Here is a 19029-nt window from a genome sequence, read left to right on the forward strand (position 1 = left end):
CGCTGCCGCGGGCGGGCCTGCCGCTGCCGGGCTGCCGCGCTGCCGCGCTGCCGCGGCCGGGCCTGCCGCTGCCGGGCTGCCGCGCTGCCGCGCTGCCGCGGCCGGGCCTGCCGCTGCCGGGCTGCCGCGCTGCCGCGCTGCCGCGGCCGGGCCTGCCGCTGCCGGGCTGCCGCGCTGACGCGGCCGGGCCTGCCGCTGCCGGGCTGCCCCGCCGCCGCGCGTGCCGCCCGCCGCGCCGATGAAGCGCCGCAGCACCCCGCGAGGCCCAGCTGTTACGGCGCTGAGGCGCTCCCGCGTGTCCCTGCTCGGAGTACCGTGTGTAGCGCCTCTTCCGTGCCGGCGGAGGGCCGCCCACCTCCCCGGAGCCTGCCGCAGGACGCTGACAAGTTACGGGTGTGTATGTACCTGTAATATCGGCGTTTTTAGCAAAGTAAGGACAAGGCGCCCGCGAGGTGCGTGCGCAGGGGCCGGCGCTGCCAGGCGGTGTCGTGAGGGACGCCGCCGGGCGCGCGGACACCGGGAGCGCCGCAGCCCGAGGGGGCGGGGCGGGGCCGCGCGCCGCGGCCGCTGGGGGCGCCGCGGTCGCCGTGGCCACGCGGGTCGGGCCGGGCCGGGCCGTCGTCCCGCTCAGCCGCGTCGCCGCCGCCGCCCGGCCCGGCCCGGCCTCCTGGCCCCGCCGGCGCTGAAGGTCCTGGTGGAGCCGCAGGTTCAGGCGGTGAGGCCGCGGGCAGAGCAGGGTGCTCCGTCGGCAGGGAGGGAGGGAGGGAGTAGCGGCGGGTGCCCCCCGACAGCCGGCGCGGAGGGCGACGGGCACGCGGGGGTGTAGAAACTCGTCACCGTGTTATTCCGGGACCCTGAGGTGCCGCGCCATACAACATAGCTACACAGACAGCAACAGGGCTGTATGTGTGTACAGGTGTGTACGTGTGCATATACATATACTGCGTTTGGGTATTTGCGTACATGTGTCTGTGAACGTACCTTCAGCTCCAAGAGCTCCTGCGGAGCTGTTTTTTAACAGCTTGGTTCTCGTCTGGCAGTGGAAGTTAACGTAAAATGAGGACATACCTTTTCAGTGGTAATAGCCCTGTGAAGATTAAAACGTGCCCTCGTTGTAGCTGCAGTTTCCCATCTGTGGGTTATTTTAACTCTTCCTCCAGGTATAAAGCCTGATAGAATGTGCAAGAAAAAAGATAGATTAAATGTGAGGTTTTTCTTGCTGTTTGATGTTTATTTAATGACAGGATTACTGCCGTTGTGCAAATGGATAATACCAAGCTGTTGCTCATAACAGGTATTCTCATCAGATGTAAGAAAAATGGTGATTTTCAGTCATTCAGTTCCTTGTAGGTATCGAATGTCTCTCTTGTGCATGATGTTAAGGTCTGTGAAATCAGTCCCTGTTACGTGAGATGATGAAAAAGAAAAGTCAAAAATACAAAATGAGAGCACTCCCACTGATAGATCTTAGTATGGCTCCCTTTGGAGCTTATTAGTAATAAAGCCAAGGACCTACTGAGTCCCTTCTGAGTCCTCTCTATGTGTGTAAGACTGAACTAAGGAACCTCATGTGAATGTATTTTTTTTCTTACTTCTCATTACAACTGAGAGGTTTTTCTTGTTTCACATATATTTTTACATGCTGAGATTAAGTCATAGGCTTGATCCTGGAATGGAATAGATTCCAACATTTCTTTAGGTTTTATGGTCTGGAGCTTTGCCAGCAGTGGTTATGAGAGGTCATCTCTCACATGGACAGTTCTTACCTCATCTCACTAATGGCAGTAGTGTATATGAGAGTAATTGAATTCACTCTGTTTCAGATATGATTGTTCTGGAAGCAATATGATACCTCAATTCTAATACGGCTATCACCTATTCAAGATTTTTGTCATTCCAGCAGACATGTTATGTAAATGAAGACCCAAATAAATGACAGACAAATGGCTTTTGTGATATTTTACATGCCATAACACCTGGAACTAGTGAGAATAGGAGTCTTCAGTGTGTTTTTCCTGTACTCTGCAGTATGCTCATTGGTTATGGTTCTGATGAATGGTACTTTGTGTTTGAAAATTGTTTTTAAAAAATGGTGCAAGATAGAATGGCTATGTCTACTGACAATGAACACATGCTGAAGCCACTGCAAAACAGGAGTAGATGGAAGTTTAGAGGAACAGTGTCTTTGTTACTGAATTCTTTCACTCTTCTTCGTTCTTTTTCAAACTACTCTACCTGTCTCTTTCTCAAAAAGTCTTTGGGTCTAGTTCACAAGAGGCCTTTCCTTGAAGGATATGATTGCTTTCCCTTTTCCCCTGTGGTTTTTATTGACACAGGTGAAAAGTTACATAGCTAATACATCTGAAAGCTACAAAGTATAATTTTCATTAAGCTCTTATCTCAAGGGCAACACAGCTCTGAACACACGCCTTTTCAGTCTCTCTGCAATAAGAGCCCATAGCCGTGTTCTGACCAGAAGTGGTTAATATAACCCACTTCTGTGGAAGAGTAGTTTCTTGTACATTTAGCTAGTCATAGGAGAAGCATCAAAGTAATTATCATGAAGTAGATGCTGTTAGATAAGTTCATCTTTGTCTTACCTCACATTAATGTGGTTTTGTGTCTGTGAAAACACTGATAGCATCTGAAGAAGGATGTTGGCACATTGAAAAGAAACAAAAAAGCAGCAAATATTGATAAATAAGTGGGATGCAGCTGAAGGCAGCTTCTTTAGACAGGTAGAATGTCCAGCATGAATACCCTAATAAAATCATTGGTATCAAAGGGGTCAGAATTGCACTCCACGGCCTGAGAAGAGTACCTCCAAATAAGATGTAAATCATTGTAGTAAAATAGCCAAGAACTAAATGCAGGCTAGTGCATTTGAATTTGTTTCTTAAAAGACATTTCATAGACGGTATCTTAATTAATTTTATTTTTAGAAGATATTTGGAAAATCTTTACATAATAATAGAAGCATACAGGAGAACTTCCTCACACTTTCTCATTTGTCTATAATACCCATGGAAGATTACCTGTGCTTTAAGGGGCTTGCAGTTAAGGTTTTTAAGTTTTTCTTTTCGGATATGTTCTATAGGTTTGGCCAAGAATTTAAGTGTTTTCCAAACATAAATTTCCTAATCATACTCATGGTTCTGCTATTTTACAGTTCACAGAATTGCACTTCTAGTACTGCAAACATGATAATTTTCCCCACAAAGTACAGACTGTTCTGAAATTGATGCAGACATGGATGAATATGCAATTTCAGTGTTATTTTTCTAAAAATATTGTGTAACTTTAAAAATGTAAATGACTATACAAATATATAGTATTAGTTTGATTTTGCTTAGTGGCAGCTTGACAAAGATAGGAGAATTATTCTGAATAGACATTAAAGTATTCCTATGAATGCTATATTGTTAAATTAGTTGGTGTTATAATGAATTTGTTTATTTCTTATTGTTTTCCTGCAGGTATTTAGAAGTGCTGTAAATTCTGCTGCAGTAACTGAAATGGTAGGAAGTAAGTATGATTTTTTTAAATGCTTGAATAGTTGAATAACTAAAAATAGTGAAGTGAGTGCATGTATTCATAATGTCTGTTTGCTGGTCTGACTGTCTTTCTAAAGTATGTGATCTGGTACACATTGTTCCCCTTGTATGTTGCTTTGAATTGAGCCATTTGAGTGTCAGCCTCTATGACCTCCCCTTGAGTCAATTACATGATTTTTCCTTTCCTAGGCCAGGCCTAAGTTCTAATGCCTAATGTAACACTAGGCTAACCTGACAAGTCTGCTTTTTTTTTTTTCCATCAGCATTTCTTTATTTTGAAGTCTGTGATGAGTCATGAATTTAATGACTAGGCAGTCTTTTAAGAGCCAAGATTTTATTTATTGTTGGTAGGGGGGCAGTGGGAGAGAAAAAAAATTATAACAATGGTCTAACTACATTCTGTTTCATCATTGCAAGTAACCTTTGCCCAGGCTTTTTCAGTCATACCTACAGGAGCAGGTGATGTATTAATTTAAAAAGTTTTCATCCCTTAACTTTAATTAAGTTAGCATTACTTTGTCATTTCTGGGTGTCAGGTTTTTGTCCTTCTGGAACAAGCCACTTTTGCAAAGTCAGTGGATGGAGAACTCATTTCTTTGCTTCTTCATTGCTACTGCTTGTGTTTTTTCCTCCTCTTTGCATAAGGGTAGGGGAAAATACAGTTTGAAGATAACTGTAGTGTGACTTTTCTGTCTCTCTTGAAAGAGGAACTGCTAGATATGCTTAATTCAAAGTTGAAGGCAAGTGAATAGACTTTTTTTTTTACAACTATTCTTTCCTGGTGAGTTTGCCACAAGTCTTTTTTAGCTGCAGTGCCTTGTTTAGTCACTTTTGATTCTGCAGTTGCAATGAAGGACTTGAAGTGTTCTGATTATAAGGGGGATGTATATGCAGTGATTATGTTTTTGATCCTTTCCCTTTAACTGTTATTTTTAAGGGAATAGCTCCACGAGAACAACCATTTCTACTGAAGCTTCCACTTGAGTACAGAAGGAAGAATTATGTAAGTATTTATGGTAAGGATGTAGACCTTTTTTATACAATTTTATAACCTTTGACTGCATCTATTTGAGTCTAGCTTTACTGTTGCCTTTGTATCTAAATACCTTAGGCAATAATGGTAGGTAGGATTTAAGGCTATTCTGGGGGTCTTAGATTTTGTTGTAACAAGAGCAAATCTGACTGCCTGAACCAAACCATTCATTTCTCAGTTTGTTATTTGCTATCCCAGGTGCTCTTATTTCCTAATTATTAAGCGATTCATTCCAGGGAAAGCCCACAAAACCAAATAACCCTTGCATTGCTTTCTACTGAAGGTAAGATTGAAGCAGATAATGTTCTCTTGATTTGATGGCATTTCACTACCTCCTGTCTTTTGCTGACAGTGGTTTATATCTGTCTATTACAAATGCTTCTCTTGGCATGCTTTTTCTTAGTGAAGTCATGCTTCTTCAATTTATCATCACATCCTCTGATCCAGACTGGATTGCAACCAGTTAGTCCTTCTCTGAGAAAGTGCTACCAGTGCTTTCTGTGCTTTGTTTAGTGGCTATTAAATACAACAGGTTATCTATTAGATAATATCCTAACTCTGCCCCATAGAAGTCAGGATTTCAATATTTTAACTAAAGTTCTGAATTTTCTAAGCTCACAAATGTTTTCTGAAGTACTGCATCCTTCTCTGAGCTCTGTGACAGCAGGGGACAATCTTTCAGGATTGAGCCCTAGATGAGAGGCTATACAACTGAGATAATGTGGAAGGAGATAGGATATATATGGCCATGCTGACTTCTGTCTGATTTTGACTTTGCCACACTTCAACACAGAATCACAGATTCTTCCACATTGTATATATAAAGATCCAAATCCTGCTATCATATGGTCAATTCCTACTAGACTAATTTCTACCTGCAGCTTTGCAGGGGGTTGCAAATGGCTTGTGCCTGTTTTTACTAAGGTAACTGTATGACAGTGAATTTCTCTGCCAGGGCCAAAACAGAACAAAGAGTCAAAGATCCTCAAAGTGAAGGAACTGAGCACTAACACAAAGCAAGACATCAGCTGAAAAGGGAAAAAAAAGCTATGTAAGGCATAAAAGGTCCTTAGAATCACAAACTTCTTCTCTAAACACTAGAGACCACTTCTGTAAACTCTGCAGAGAAAATCAGCAGCAGCCATCAAGACTGAGCCCAGGGTCTGCTGAGCACAAATCAGAAAATGAGAATAGGTCACCGTTTGTAGTCAGACATAAAACTGCTGTACTGCTTTGGGAAGGTGAATTTTTTTAGTATACATTTCAGCATTTTTGTTTATCCTGTCTTGAACTACTGAATCAGCAGAAGACTGAAGAAATTTAGCAACAAATTTGAAAATATAAACAAATATCTTTTTGTTTAGTATGTAACTGGCTTGTCAAACCCACTGACAGCTGGTGGAAATCAGGTCAGTCAGGTAACAACATTCAGGAAAGGAAAAGATATTACAAACAAAGAATTCAAAGACACATTTAGACACTAAAAAAATGTAATACATTTTACACGCCCACTTTCCTTTTGGACATAAACCAATCTATACCTTTCTATACTTGGTAAGGAATCTGTGGGTGGTTTATTTCATATTTTTGAGACAGTCCTTCTGCTTCATTCTGAAATCTCTGGGACTGGTTATACTTACTGACAGGCCAGTAAACTGAGGTACCTGATGATATGGCAGTGATTCTCAGTCCCCATGGTTCTACGTAGATCCATCGAAGTCTTTTGCTAGTCACTGAAGTTAGTGGATGGGTTTCTGGGTTTTCATTATGTCTGTTTTCATCTGGGATAGGATTAACTTTCTTCCTAGTAGCTGGTACAGTGCTGTGTTTTGGATTCAGTGTAAGAATAATGTTGATAACACGCTGATGCTTTAGTTGTTGCTAAGAAGCGCTTATCCTGCGTTAAGGATCTGGCAGTGTTCTGCCAGCGAGCAGGTGCACAAGAAGCTGTGAGGGAGCATGGCCAGGACAGGTGACCCGAACTATCTAGAGGGATATTCCATACCATAGGATGTCACGCTCAGTATAAACTGGGGGGAGTTGGCTGGGGGGGAATCGCTGCTGCGGCATCGATCAGCGGGTGGTGGGCAACTGCATTGTGCATCACTTGTCTTTTCCTGGGTTTTATTTCTCTCTCTTTTTGTTACATTCCTTTTCATTACTATTATTAATGCTATTGTTGTTACTATGATGATGATTGTTCTAATAGTTTTGTTATTATTGTATTTAATTTTATTTTATTAAGCTGTTCTTATCTCAGCCTATGAATTTTACTTTTTTTCAATTCTCCTTCCCAACCCACTGAGAGAGGGGAGGAATGAGCATGGTGCTTAGTTGCTGGCTGGGGTTAAACCACAGCACATCAATAAACCTTTGAGTTCAGCCAGTAAGGAGTTCTCTCTGAATGCTTCAATGCATTCACAGTTCCTAGGAAAGTGTTCTTCTGACTATTTGCCTGGTGTAGAGAGAGGAAAACTGTGTTTTTCAGGTGATCAGTACTTCAGGCTAAAGTGATAGCTATGTAGAGTAACTTAGGTTTACCTAAGTCCTGGTCTTGTATTCCACAGTCCTGTTCCAGTGTGCATATGTTTTGCCAGCCCTATTTTTAACATCCATGTGTATTTTAAGTGTTTCCACAAATATGTTAATCTGTGGCAGGTTACATTCTTTAGATCCAGCTTTGCACGAGAATCGTTAATCATTCAGCTTGAGATGGACCTCTGAAGGTCACCTAATCCAAACCCCACTTAAAACAGGTCCAATAAGGCCTTGTGTGGTTGAGTATTTCCAAGTGCAGAGATTTCATAGCCTCTCTGCACCTCTCTACCACGCTCCTGGCAAAGAAAGTTTTCCTTGTATCTAACTACAACTTATAGCATTTGTTCTTGTCCTTCCCCTAGGTGTCTCTGAAAAGAGCCTGGCTCAGTCTTCTCTGCATCCTTGCATTAGATAGTGATAGACAGCAATACAGTCTCAGAATCACGGAATTGTTTTGGTTGGAAGAGACCTCACGAAACCATCTAATCCAATCCCCCTGCTTGAGCAGGGGCAGGTAGGACCAATTGCCCAACCATATCCGGTTGGGTGTTGAATGTCTTTGTTGATGAAGACTCCTCAACCTCCCTGGGCAATGTGTTTGACCAGCCTCACAGTAGAAAAGTGTTTTCCTGTGTTCAGGTGGAATTTCACAGTTTTTAATTTATGTCCGTTGCCTCTTATCTTGTCTCTTGGCACCACTGCGAAGAGCTTGGCTCTGCACTCTTAAGATATCTGTACACGTGAATAAGATCCCCCTGAGTCTTCTCTTTTCCAGGCTGAACGGTCCCAGCTCTTTCAGCCTTTCCTCATATGAAAGATGTTCCAGTGCTCTAATCATCTTTGTGGCATTTCGCTAGACTTGGTCCATTAAGTCTATCTCTTTTTTGTACTGGGGAGCTCGGAACTGGACATAGTACTCCAGCCCATGGCTTTACCAGAGCTGAGTACAGAGGAAAGATCACCTCCCTCCACATGATTGCAATGCCCTTCCTAATGCAGCCCAGGAGGCTGTTGGCTGCTTTGGCATGAAGATGCATTGCTAGCTCATGGTCAGCTTGTGTCAATATCTATAGTAGGTCCTTCTCCTTGGAGCTGATCTCCAGCCAGTCAGTCCGAAGCACATACTGGTGCCTGGGGCTATTCTTACCCAGGTGCAGGACTTAGCATTCATCTTTGTTAATCTTCATGAGATTTCTCTCAGACATCCTTTTGTCTGTCTTGAGTTCTTCTGAATGGCAGTGCAACAATCTTAATTATCAGCTGCTCCTCCCCGGTTTGTACTGTCTGTGTACTCACTGAGGGTGCACTCTGGGTCCTTGGTGAAGACGTTAAACAGTACCGGCCCCCAGTATTGACCCCTGGGATATCACACTAATGTCTTGCCTCTAAGCCAGTGATCACAACCCTCTGGGCCGGGCTGTTCACAGAATCATTTAGGCTGGAAAAGACCTTAAAGATCATCCAACCATTAACCTAACACTGTTAGGGTAAATAGGTTAATTAGTCCAGCCATTAACCTAACTGACAGTTCCCAACTACACCAGATCCCGCAGCGCTATGTCAGCCCGACTCTGAAACACCCCCAGGGATGGGGACTCCACCACCTCCCTGGGCAGCCCATTCCAACGCCCAACAACCCCTTCTGGGAAGAAATGCTTCCTAATATCCAGTCTAAACCTTCCCTGGTGCAACTTGAGGCCATTCTCTCTTGTCCTATCGCTTGTTACTCGGTTCAAGAGACTCATCCCCAGCTCTCTGCAGCCTCCTTTCAGGGAGCTGTAGAGGGCGATGAGGTCTCCCCTCAGCCTCCTCTTCTCCAGACTAAACCCCCCCAGTTCCCTCAGCCGCTCCTCGTACGACCTGTGCTCCAGACCCTGCACCAGCTCCGTTGCCCTTCTCTGGACACGCTCGAGTCATTCAATGTCCTTTTTGTAGTGAGGGGCCCAAAACTGAACACAGGAATCGAGGGGCGGCCTCCCCAGTGCCAGTACAGGGGTGAGATCCCTTCCCTGTCCCTGCTGGCCACGCTATTGCTGACACAAGCCAGGATGCCATTGGCCTTCTTGGCCCCCTGGGCACACTGCTGGCTCCTGTTCAGCCGGCTGTCAATCAACCCCCCCAGGTCCCTCTCTGACTGGCAGCTCTCCAGCCACTCCTCCCCAAGCCTGTAGCGCTGCTGGGGGTTGTTGTGGCCCAAGGGCAGCCCCCGGCATTTGCCCTTATTGACACTCCCCCAGTTGGCCTCAGCCCATGGCTCCAGCCTGTCCAGGTCTCTCTGCAGAGCCTCCCTGCCCTCGAGCAGATCAACACTCCCACCCAACTTGGGGTCATCTGCAAACTGACTGAGGGTGCACTCGATCCCCTCGTCTAGATCATCAATAAAGGTGTTAAACAGGAGTGGCCCCAACACCGAGCCCTGGGGGACACCACTCATGACCGGCCGCCAACCGGATTTAACTCCGTTCACCACAACTCTTTGGGCCCGGCCATCCTGACAGTTTCTTACCTAGCAAAGCGTGTGCCCATCCAAGACATGAGCAGCCAGTTTCACCAGGAGAATGCTGTGGGAAATGGTGTCAAAGGCCTTACTAAAGTCAAGGTAGGCAACATCCACAGCCTTTCCCTCACCCAATAATCAGGTCGCCCTGTCGTAGGAGATCAGGTTTGTCAAGCAGGACTTGCCTTTCACAAACCCATGCTGACTGCGCCTGAGCATCTGGTTGTCCCGCATGTGTTGTGTGATGGTACTCAGGATGAGCTGCTCCATCAGCTTCCCGGGCACTGAAGTCAAGCTGACAGGCCTGTAATTTCCCAGATCATCCTTCTGACCCTTCTTATAGATAGGCATCACATTTCCAATCTGTCGGGACCTCCCCAGTCAGCCAGGACTGCTGGTAAATGATGGAAAGTGGCTTGGCAAGCACCCCAGCCAGCTCCTTCAGCACCCTCGGGTGTATCCCATCCGGCCCCATAGACTGTGTGATGCAGCAGGTCACTGACTATCTCCTCCTGGATTGTGGGGGGCGTCATTCTCCCAGTCTCTGTCTTCTGGCTGAGGAGGCTGGATTCCCTCAGTACAGCTAGTCCTGTTATTAAAGGCTGAGGCAAAGAAGGCATTAAGCACCTCAGCCTTCTCCTTATCACTCGCTGCCGTGTTTCCTCCTGCATCTAGCAGGGGATGGAGGCTCTCCCTGGTCTTTCTTTCGCTGTTGACATACTTAAAGAAACACTTCTTGTTGTCCTTGATTGCTGAACCCAGATTATTTTCCAGCTGGGCTTTAGACCTCCTGATTTCTGCCCTGCATATCCTCACAGCATCTTTGTAATCATTGTGAGTCGCTAGCCCCTTCTTCCAAAGGCCTTAAATTCTCCTTTTCTCCCTAAGTTGCAGCCAAAGCTCCCTGTTTATCCAGGGATAAACTTCTCTGTTCAGGCTATTTTAATCCGCGTCATTGTGTGCTTGTCTAACCTGTACTTTGTCAGCTTTTCTGTAAGGACGTTATGGGAGGCAGTGTTAAAAGCCTTACTACAGCTGAGGTAAACAACATCCCCTGCTCTCCCCTCATCCACCAAGCCAGTAACCCCACTGTAGAAAGTTTTCAGGTTGGTTAAGCTTGTCTTCCTCTTCATAAATCCATGCTGAGTGTTCCTGACTACCGCCTTGTGCTTCACATGTTTGGAAGAATGGCTTCCAGGATTTGTTGCTCCATTATCTTCCCAGGGATGGCAGTGAAGCTGGCCAGTGTGTAGTTCCCTGGATCTTTCTTCTTGCCCTTTTTGACGATAGGAGTGACATTTGCTTTCCTCCGGTCTTCAGGAACTTCTCACAGTTGCCGTGACCTTTCAGGTGAAGAGTGAACTTGCAATGACATCATGCAGCTCCTTCAGGACTTGTGGGTGCAGCCTCTTATGCCCCATGAATGTATGGATGTCCAGTTTGTTTAAGTTCTTTAATCTGGTCTTCCTTCTGTGGAAGGTAGGTTATGTTCCAGAATTCCCCTCTGGTTTCTGGGGCTTGGGATTCCTCAAGGACAGTTTTACTGATAAAGACTAAGGCAAAGAAGGCACTGAGTATCTCAGACTTTTCCATATCCTTTGTTATCTGCACCCCTACTCCATTCAGCAGGGGCCCACATGATTCTCTGGTTTTCCCTTTGCTGGTTAGGTACATTTGGAATCCTTTCTCGTTCCCCCTCACATCCAGAAACGTTGCCAGATTCAACTGCAGGTCAGTCTTTGCTTTCCTGGTGCTATCGCTGCAAGATCAGACAGTGACTCTCTACTCCTCCTGGGTCACCTGCCCTGGCTCCACTCCTTATACACTTCCTTTTTATGTCTGAGTTCTTTTAGGAGTGCCTTAGTCTCCTGTGCCAGTATCCTGCTGCCTTTCCTCCTGTAGGGATGGAGCTTTCTTGATCTCGGAGGAGGTGATCCTTGAATATCAACCAGCTCTCGTGGAACCCTCTCTCCTGGACCATATTCCATGGGATTTTTCAAATCAGATTGCTGAGGAGACTGAAGTCTGCTCTCTTGAAACCCAGGCTTGTGTTCCTGGTTTTTGCTTTGATACTGTCCTGAAATCCAGTGCCTCCTGGTCACTGTAGCCGAGGCTGCACCTGACCTTCAGATCCACAACCAGTTCTTCCTGGTGCGGATTAACCAGTAGTGCAGCATACTGTGATCTTACTGAAACATCTGTGCAATATTTAGCAACAGAAGCAGACTCCTAGTCTTGGTCACCTGATTTTTGTCTTCATACTCTTTGCCATCTTACTGCCAGACATGTTAAAAAAGAATGATTGAATCACAGAATATCTCAGGTTGGAAGGGATCTATAAGGATCATTGAGTCCCACTCCTCTCGGGACTACCTAAAACTAAATCATGTGACTAGAAGAGCATTGTCCAGGTGCTCCTTGAACTTTGACAGGCTTGGTGCTGTGACCTGGAGAGCCTGTTCCAGTGACCAACCACCCTCTCCGTGAAGAGCCTTTTCCTAATGTCCATTCTGAGCTTCCCCTGATGCAGCTTCATTCCGTTTCCTTGTGTCCTATCGCTCATCACCAGAGAGAGGTCAGCACCTCCCCCTCTGCTTCCCTCGAAGTGGACAGTGAGACCTGCTGAGATGACACGAAAGTCTAGCCTGCATCCAGCATTGGGAAATACTACCAGTCCTTTGAGGAGATTTCTCGTTTAGCATGGAAAGCAGAGAAAGTGTAGTGACTAGATGTTGGGACTATTGGTCTAGCACTAAGGAGCCATCTGTTGATGTAATCAGTGCTTAGAAGAGGGAAAAAGCAGTCATTTTCCTCCTTGGAAGCAGGGATCAAGTGAACAGGAATTAGGAGCCAAGGACGTGTTTCTCTGAGGAAGAAAGAACCTGCCTCTCACAGTAACAACTCTGATTACTTCCTTTGTAGCAGCATTTCTTAACTTTCAGAAGAAGACCCCTTGCTTTAGAATGATTTTTGCTGCAGAGAGTTGAGGGCCAGTGCAGGAAACTGAGAGTAGAAAAGTTGTTCTTGTTTCCAGAAATAAAGTGTCACTTCATATTCCTAAAACTTGTGTACGTTTCTTGCTGTGCATGTTGTCCTGAAATCTTCTGGCAAGTCTCTAGTTACAAAATGAAATCTAAAAAGCAGAGCAAACTGGTTTTTTTAGTGGAGGTGATTTTACAAAACATGTTTGCATTGTGCAGTGTAGATGTTTTTGCACTTTTGATGAGGGACAAAGAAAGAGTAAGAAAGGAAGGGTGAATGAGTTTATTACTGTCTGTGAAGGCTGGAGATGCTTTACATTAGAGCAAGTTTGTGTACGTTAAGAAGTCCATCTTCCTATTATTTCTTCATTTTCAGGTGGGACAGTTCTAACTCATTCAGTGAATTAACCTCGCTGTTACCTTACCACGAGGTGAAGCAAAGTGTGAGATCAGCAAGAGATTCTCTTAAATTCCTTGTGAAACGAGGTACTTGTAATTTGCTGCTAGTAATAATAGAACAGGGCTAATACTGACGTTGATATTACCACCCATCTCAAACAAATCTTTTTAAAAATACTTGCCGGCTTGTGCTGTTTTTCAGTTCAGATGAACTGTTCACAAAAGAAAACACTGTTTGGGGTGGACAGGTAGCAACACCTGGCTAGAAGGGGCAGAATGTAAACATGTATGGGGGAGTTCCAGCAAGTGATTTCCCACATGTTAAGCAGCATACACCTCTGAATAAAACCAATCTTGAAGTCACTTCGGGAAAAAGGGGATCCCACTATCTTTCCTCTTCACAGACTAAGCTTGCATGTTTTACTCCAGTTCTTTGTTGTTTCAGAGAGGATCTCTGAAGGTCGTCATCCAAAGTCCATTCACATTCATAGAAATACTTATGGGGGGCGGTGGCTGAATCCTTGCATCAGTATGAAGTCGTGCCAATTTTCATGTGTCATCTGTTCTGCCCCTTGTCATATGCAAACTATTAAAAATCCAATCAGCATATTGGGAAATGACAAGGAAGTCATACAGTCCAGGAAGATCTGTGCACTTGTGTTCTGAGAAATAGCTTGATAGAAATCAGTCCTTTTGCACGCATATCTCTTCAGAGTACCCAGAAGTTTAAGAGGCATTATTGCATGGAGGCAGTTGCACAGTAGCAGTTTTTCTCCAGATGGAAAGACTCTTAACACAAGTAATTGAGATTACAAAAAGCATCTCCTGAACGAAACTTTTTGAGTGGTCTCTCTTTTACTTTAGTGCTAATCTGTTGAAAGTGCCAGTGTAAGATTAATTGCCAATAGCAGCCGCTGAAATATTAATCTTTTTTTAGTTTCATCTTTTGATAACTGTGAAGCATCAAATACCTCAGTTAAGGTAATCCATGGAATCTATGCCATGGGCAGGGACACCTTCCACCAGACCTGGCTGCTCAGAGCCCCGTCCAACCTGGCCTTTAACACTGCCAGGGAGGGGGCAGCCACAGCTTCTCTGGGCAACCTGTGCCAGTGTCTCACCACCCTCACAGGAAGGAACTTCTGCCTTATGTCTACTCTGAATCTACTCCCTTCTAGTTTAAAGCCATTACCCCTTGTTCTTTTTTTTCCCCCTTTTTAAAAATGGGGCTTTTTTTTTGCCCTTTCCAGTCAGAGGGAACTTTACTGGACTGCCATGACTTCATAGATATGATGGATAGCGGCTTAGCCACTTCATCCACCAGTTCCCTCAATTCTTGTGGATGCATCTCATCAGATCCCATGGACTTGTGCACCTTCAGCTTCCTTACATGGTCTCAAACCTGATCTTTTACAGTGGGTTGTTCTTCCCAGTTCATTTTCCCAGTCCCCGCCTTTGCCTTCTGCATCTTGGAGAGTGTGGCCAGAACCCTTGCCGATGAAGACTGAAACAAAAAAGTCATTGAGTACCTCAGCCTTCTCCATATCCCAGGTAACCAGGTCTCCCGTTTCGTTCCAGGGCCCGCATGTTCCCTAGTCTTCCTTTTATCACTGACACACCTACAGAAGCTTTTCTTGTTGCCCTTGACATCGCTGGCCAGATTTAATTCTATCAGGGCTTTAGCCTTCCTGACCTGATCTCCAGCTGTTCCAATAGTTTCTCCATATTCCTCCCAGGCTATCTGTCCTTGCTTCCACCCTCTGTAGGCTTCCTATTTGTGTGTGAGCTTGTTGAGGAGCAAGGTTGTTGTTCATCCATGCAGTTCTCCTGGCATTTTTGCCTGACTTCCTCTTTGTCGGGATGCATCGCTCCTGAGCTTGGGCAGGTGATCCTTGAATATCAACCAGCTTTCTTGGGCCCCTCTTCTCTGCAGGGCTTTATCCCATGCAACTCAGCTGAGCAGGTCCCTGAGGAGGCCAAGTCTGCTCTCCTGAGGTCCAGGGTAGCGAGCTTGCTTTTTTAATTAAAAAATAACAAGTGGAAAGTTGTGACTTTCTCTTCTGTCACTACGTATTCTAATAGAACAGTTCCACGAGGAGGGCTCATGGTTCAGAAGACTGTAATGGGTAATTCAAGTTATCTGTCATGGAGAAAATGTGAGGGACATGATACTTTGGCATAGGGAAGATGAAAGCCCTCCAGAAGTAGACAAAGGTTAAAAAAAAAAATTAAAAAATCATCACCCCAAATCCTTGATTTTGCACAACAGTAGTGATAAACTATGCTGAAGTGTTCCTGCCCAGCTTGACTGTTTACAGCTGTTTACACCTTTACAGACCCATTTCAATAAAAACTGTAGAGCAGTCTAGCTTGAAGGGGTCTACAGCTAGTCCAGACTGGAGAAGACCAAATGGCTCTTTGCCAATGCCTGCATTTCACTTGGAGGCATAGCAAGTAAAACCATACTTGTGTCAGCACTAGTCTTAACTCTCTTGACTATAATTGTCATGAAAAACCAATGTAATATGATCTTGAATGGGAGTTTCTTATGCAAATACAACCTTTGGTCTGGGATTCCTTGTACCATTGCTAAAGAAAGTCACTGCTAGCACACTAAAAGACCTGAACTGACTTGAGACCAGGTCAGCATTTTGTCATATGCTGCATTGCTACATCAGACTACATGGCAGTTGTACCCAAGAAATTGTATCTGTGTCAAATGTGCTGAAGTCTTTCACACAAAAGCTGTAGCTGGGACACATCGTTACAGCAATATAATAGAGGGTTGCTTCACTCTCAGTCATGAATTCAAACCTAGCTTAGATTAGCAGTAGCAGAAAGTAATCACTATTGACAAGGAAGGGCTCTAGAGCCGTTGCTCTGCATCTGCAGGTACAGCCATGCTCTGAAAGGTTTTGTGTCCTGGCCATCTCTGACATGTACTGCTCAACCAAAATACTGAACTTGTAGTGGAAAAGAATGTTTGCTCTTCATGTGTATTATTCTTGGTCGTTCTCTGCTGTCATTCATTGACTATCCTCTAGGTTCAGTCAGACTCCATCCTTTGTAGCAAGGGACTGGTAGAGCCAAATATAATGGTATTTCATCTGTTTTTAATGCGGTTCATTAATACTTGAACTGTCATCTGCAGTAACATCAGAAGGAACATTGAATGGACAACAGGGAAGTAGTAATCATCTAAGGTAATTACAGCCAGAAAAAGGTTTGACATCTAGTCTGGGCTAAACATCTCAGCTCTTGCCACAGACAGTGGAAAGATGGTGATTTGTTCTTTCATAAAATCACCATCTAAGGCAACTGGGGTATATCATATACTAGTAGTTCTTACTCTCTTCATTGATTATCTAAAATGGATGACTAGTCAAAACTGGATGCCAAGCTTTCACGTGGGCAATGTGAAGCAAGACAAACAGCACACATACTAACCTGCAGTCAGTACTACCAGGGGAACGAGATTAATTTTGAAGGGAACCATACCACAATTCATCACCTGTTCTAGACACTAGAATTTGCCTTCAGCCATTTTCTTTATCCTTCTCTGAGTAAAGGATCCTTGAAAGGCATAGGATATGTGTCTGGTGAACATCAGGTTTGCAAAAGTAGTTACGGAGACAGTTTTAGGCCCTATCAATTAATGCTGTTGTTTTTCTCTCAAACACCCAGCATGCCACTAATTACGTCTGATATCAAAGAAGAGATCAAACAGTCTTTCGATATCTCCCCATTCCTCAGTGAACCAAACCACGTTCATCCAGCCCCCAGAGTGGGCTGCTACTATGTTTCTTTTTCATTGCTTAGCTACAACCCACTTGAACTCCCACTTTGGAAATGAAGGTGAAAATGCAGGTTTTGTAAAAACCTCTCTTGGGGTGCTTCTGTGTGGCACAGATTCCTTCCCGTAATTCCCTCCCATGTCAAGGGCCAGCTCAACTAGATGGGAGGGATGCTCATTAGCCTAGTGCAGCAAAGTGAGCTTTTGTACGTAAAGACAGGAGCAGCGTGCTCGTGTTTCCTGTGGTGTCCTACCCTTTTATGAATGAGATAGTTCCTGACTAAAATAATGGGTTTGATTAGCTTTGGTCAGATACTCATCAGCATGAGGAATTCTGCATGTTTTTGTTAATTATGCGCCACAGTTTTAGGGGCTTCTGTTTCGTGTGCCTCACCGTGGGTCTGCATATCCGGTTTATGTTTGGCAGTATGAATTTTCAGCTTACCTCTATTATCTGTCTTATTCTTCCTTTCCATAAAGTGGAGGGCAACTCCTCCCTTTGTCTCCCCAGTCACTTTCTTTTGCTATGTCATGTGTCAGTTCTCATTATGGAAATTTGCTTCCTTATTCCCCAGATGATCAAGGCACCATTGGAACAGGCCACTTGATTCATCATCTCTTGGAACAGATGGACCTAGGGTTACTTGCATTATCCTTCCAGTCAGAGGGATTCAGCTTTTCACCGTGCAGCTTCATCTACCACCTCTCAACACCTCAAGTCACCAAATCCTGCTGGGAGTCTCTCTGCTTTTCAAAACACGTAACTAATTCTTAAGGAAATCAGTTACCTGAGTGACTTCGTGCTGTGAGATCACAAGCTGAATGACCAGAAGGACTCACTTTCTGACTTCTTGGGCAAGTTGAACTCGTGATTCTCAGATAAACTTCAGTAGAAAAATTGTGATAACTCTTGTACGGATATATAGAAAAGCCATGGTTCACCTAGCAAGTCTCCTTCAGTGGCCAGGACTAGACAGTTCAGAAGGGGGCATGAAAACCCGCGCAGAATACAACTGTGCAAAGACAATACCCTGCAGAAAGATTTTGTCAACTGATACTTGTCTTTATGCCCTGAAATGTGAGATTTATGTTCCATGGAAATTCTGTATTTCTCTTCATGATATGCTTCCGTTATCATGAAATAATTTTCTGCAGTTCCCTGGAGAGTTCTGCAGTTGAATGATGCCTCAGGTGGACAAATACAACAGATGTATTCCCTTCCGTTGGTTTCACATTTATTGCCTCTGAATTTCACGCTGCGTGCTCATGATCCTTAGGCGGAGAGGAACTGAGATTCATTTGCCATCCCCTCTAGCATACAGCCACCTGTGTCCTTCTGTTTGAGCTGCATGACCCTCCCCTTCAGTTTGTGTAGGAAGAATCCCACCCACTCCCTTCATAAATGCTTGTTTAGGTCAGGAATTTTTTGTGGGATGAGCATATGGGGTCAAGGTCAGTTTCTGAGGAGTGTGAGCCGCCGTTCTCAGTGTTCAGAGGGGCATTCCCGAGCTTTGTGTTTGAGAACGTGCAGCATCTATCCTGTGTCCTCCTTCAGGTCAGCTCTTGAGCCAGACAGTGTCACTCTGAGCAGTGAAATACTAGACACGACTGGCCGTCAACTTGGCGGAGGAAAAGTAGGTAGACCCACTTCTACACAGAGTCGGTTCCTTCTCATGTAAGTAGGGCAACTCTGTTTTGCTGTTTCCTTGCAGGACCTTTGGAGATCAGTGTGTAGTGGAATGCTGCAGAATGCAAGTTTACACCAGTTTCTCTGAGCAAAGGTTCAGGTTTGGTATCCATCCTCTACCACTGTTACTGGGTGAGAGAGAGCTTTTCACGCTGACACGTCTTGCTTGACAGACAGACAGATACAATAGTGTCGCTGACTTTCTGCAACTGTATTCTGTCCCTTCCAGTTCAGTACCTGCCATCTACCCTCACCATGACTCAGGTGAAGTAGATGTGATATAAAAGTACTCACTTTTAGAGAAGAGAATCTCTTTTAGAAAAGAGAAGAAACCAGCAACTGTACAGACAACACAGCTTCTAGGCGGGCCACATACACAAGCCTCAAATGTAGTCTGACACTGCAGGATGTTGAAAGATAGTTTGAAAGAATGCTGTGGGAGCTACACCCATATAAATCCCTTGCCTTGCTGCTGCTTTGCACAGGGGAGAATTTTACTGTGCCTTCATTATTCTGAAGTAGGATCTGATTGTGCGAGGCTCTGAGT

At 44.8% G+C, this 19029-nt stretch overlaps 1 long non-coding RNA gene across 1 annotated transcript; it reads left to right on the forward strand.

Annotated features, from left to right (window-relative positions):
* The first annotated feature begins 175 nt into the window (after positions 1-175).
* On the forward strand, positions 176-18016 carry LOC141973447 (uncharacterized). The gene is made up of 4 exons (XR_012635521.1): positions 176-393; positions 3477-3525; positions 4492-4557; positions 17371-18016. It is a non-coding gene; the product is annotated as an uncharacterized LOC141973447 (long non-coding RNA).
* Positions 18017-19029: the final 1013 nt, after the last annotated feature.

Source organism: Athene noctua, chromosome Z (assembly GCF_965140245.1).
Source record: "Athene noctua chromosome Z, bAthNoc1.hap1.1, whole genome shotgun sequence".
Lineage (NCBI taxonomy): Eukaryota > Metazoa > Chordata > Aves > Strigiformes > Strigidae > Athene > Athene noctua.